The sequence below is a fragment of the Mchenga conophoros genome, linkage group LG13, assembly GCF_057382185.1.
Source record: "Mchenga conophoros isolate Kocher_MC1m ecotype Shallow Benthic linkage group LG13, M_conophoros_male_GT1.1, whole genome shotgun sequence".
In the NCBI taxonomy this organism is placed as follows: Eukaryota; Metazoa; Chordata; class Actinopteri; order Cichliformes; family Cichlidae; genus Mchenga; species Mchenga conophoros.
This window is the reverse complement of record NC_140538.1, coordinates 32744104-32747674: the sequence shown is the minus strand read 5'-3', so window position 1 is coordinate 32747674 and position 3571 is coordinate 32744104.

Sequence of the window (3571 nt, the reverse complement as noted above, 5' to 3'; positions counted from 1 at the left end):
GTCCCGTCCCGCTGCCGCCTGGTCCAGCCTCTGTCGGGGACGGCCTCCGGAAAGAGTTCATTGCCGCCGTTGGCATCGGTCTTGTTTTGTGTATCTGGACTCTTGCTCCTTGTTTTTTGTTTGGTTTCTGTCCCTCTGTCCTGGACCCACTCTGCCCACCCTGGCCTGGTACTTTGTTTTGTTGTGCTTTTTTTGTTTAGGGCTGAGCCAGCCCTTAGAGGGGGGTACTGTCATGGTTCTGGGTCCGTTGGACCCAGTATTTTGAGTTTATTATATTTTGGTTTTATTCTGCTTCATGTATTGTTTGAGTTCCATGTATGTATTCCATGTTATTTTGTCTCTCAGTGTTGAGTCTGCGTTCTTTTTAGTAATTCATGTTTTATTGTGAAAGTCTTTGTCTTATTTTAGTGTGTGCAGCTTGGTTCCCCCCGTCTCGTTAGCCCTGATCTCTCCCAGCTGTGTCTTCCTTCTGTTGCCCATTCCCTCATTACTACCCTGTGTATTTAAGCCCTGTGTTTTCCCGTGCTCGGTGTCGCGTCGTACCTTCAGATTATGCCTGTGTGTTTTTGTGTCAGCATTCATCCAATCACACACAACATACAGCATAACCCTGTTATCTCATCACATAATAAGTTTCTTCTCATGTAACTAAATGTGTGCCATGGTAAAACTTCACACACCAGAAACTCACAATCAGCTCACTCATTTAAGACCTCTCATCAGCATTCTGTTTTCTACTCTATGATGCAACCATCTGTCCTCCTATAATATTCAGTCCACTAGTCTATGTATCACTTTCATCTTACTTGGATGAAAGTTGGACAAGATGACAAACAGAATCTCATGCTTAAGATGCTGTCTGGTCTTCATGAGTATCATGTTTTGTGTATGCATATAGGGTTAGTATAGGTAATGCATTTTCTGTATGTTTTTGTGTTCCTCTCTCATCACATTTTCATTATTCTCATCACTGCTTAAAACAACACACATCTCTCTCTCTCTGTTTTTTTTTAAAACTGTCCTTTTCTCCAAAACAGAAAGTAGCATTACAGCTGTTTCAGACTGAGAAACACCAAACACTCTTCATGCTATCATTCACCAACACAATTATTTTATTTCTTTTTATCCACTGGGCAGGTGATCTGCATAATCACGTCTGCCCCAGCTGGATACCTTTTCACACACACCGTGACGTCAGACACACTCACACTCGCTTCTGCTTAGAGCACAATTTCACTTCATTCGTCAACAATCCACACACCACATGCTGCCCAATAAAAACTTTGCAGTGTATTTCATCCTCTTTCAAGACAGACTTACAGTTAATTCTCCATTACAAGACAACAATCATCCACACTCACGCAGACCACGTCTGGCCCGCACACGCACAACATAGGCCTATCACTTGCGTCTACACGCACAGCTCTCATGGACCTGCGTCCTAAACGCACAGTCTCAGTGACGCATAAGGCCTTTTCTACTCACTGTTCGTGTTGTTTCCATTCATGGGAATCACCATCCATCCCCAGGGGAGTTTAGGCGCAAATTGTCCGGCCTGGTAGCAAAGCAAAGTACTAGGGCTTTGGTCAATCGTCCCAGACGATGGCTGCTAGCAGACTGCGGTGGCGTCCTCTCCCTCTCCTCGGTGGATGCGATGTGTTAGGATCCCGCTCCGAAGGACCAAATAATGTTGGGTCTAAACTCAGACCCCGCTGTATCCAGGACTCATTCCCGTGAAAGAAAAACAAGACAACAGCGATCGATCGTTTCACTTGCAAGGGAGGTCTTGTCGGTATCTCAGCTCATCACAAATGACCCCGACGACGACCTCCGCTTGCGGCCTTTTATTGACAACGTTCACATAATAAACAATAGTTTACAACACGTACCTTCCCCACGTAACCCCCCTTGGTTACAAAGACAAGGCAGTGTGTGTGTGTGTGTGTGTGTGTGTGTGTGTGTGTGTGTGTTACCTCCTGCTGACCAAAGGGTCATAAACGCAGGAGCAACATCACAAAAAACAGATCTTCCAGATAGGATGTATCTGCAATAAAATACTACAGCCCCCCACCCAGAATCTCGAGAATCTGGGGGTAAGGACAGTGGAATTTCTTTCATCAGAGTTGGCAAGCATAGAAATGACAACATTTAACAATTCACTCTAACAATAAGCTTGAGGTTGGTGTCTACTTGAATTGATAAATGTGCCTTTGGATCGATATGATTTCTGCTTATATGTCAAGGTTAGTGCTGTGGCAAGCAAGATGAGGACCCAAATGCAGGACTCACAAGACACAGGGGGATAGGGAGGCAGCTGTATTAGTGTAGCAAGCCATTCAAATATAAAAGCCCCAATAACCAAAACTCAGGAAACTAGGAACTAGAAACGTGGAACTAAAGCTAGGAAATTGGAAAACTAAGACAGACAACTTGGAATTACGTGGCGCTCTGCAGAAACACACAGCAACGAAGGATAATGATGTGACAATGGACAGAGGAAAACACAGGGTTTTAACACACCAGAGAGTGATGAGGCAATGGGACACAGGCGGGAAACACAGGTGGGACCAATCTGACAAAATGAGGCAGGGCGGAAGAAAAATTGAAAACTGAACCCAGGACACAAGACTGTCAAAGTAAAACAGGAAACATAAGAGAGGCACGGGAGAATGTGAGGAATGAGGAAGCTGTGAAATTTCAGTCAGAAGATCTAGAGTGATTTAGAAGATTTTGAGTGATAAATGCTGGTGTGTTTTATTTTTTTCCATTTGGTGTGTGAGGTTTTAATTTTTATAATAGTTTTTTTCTTTTAGTTTAAGGCTGAATAAGCAGTTACTGGGTGTTGTCTACTTTCTCTTTCTGATTCTAAAAAGCATGTTTCATAAAATCCTCTTAGGGAAGCGTATTTTAAGTGATTCTAAGTGGGTGAATGTTGTGAGTACTGGACTTGAGTGATTCTGTGATTTGTACAAAATAATAAATAAGTAATAATAACACTACGTAGGTTCATAGTGCGGGAAAAAGAGGAAGTCTGAGAGAAGAGAGTGTGTGTGTCAAACAGCAAGTCTGAATATACAGCGGGGAAAATAAGTATTTGACACATCAGCATTTTTATCAGTAAGGGGATTTCCAAGTGGACTATTGACACAACATTTCCACCAGATGTTGCCATCAAGCCAAATATTGACATCATACAAACAAATCAGAACATATAAGTATACAAGTTAAACCACAATAAATAAAGTGAAATGACACAGGGAATAAGTATTGAATACATGGAGATAACAAGGGGCAAAATGACATAGAAAGCCAGGAGATCACCTGAAATCTGTCAGTATTGATAGAGAAATCCTGTCCCCTATCAGTACTAATTGATATCAGCTGCTTTAGTCCTAATTGATGGCCTATAAAGGCTCCTCATTACCCAGAAGGCACACAGGAAAGACTTCATGATGGGTAAAAGCAAAGAACTCTCTCAAGATCTTCGTAATCTTATCGTTGAAAAGCATTTTGATGGGAATGGTTATAGGTGCATTTCCAGAATGCTGAATGTTCCTGTGAGCACTGTGGG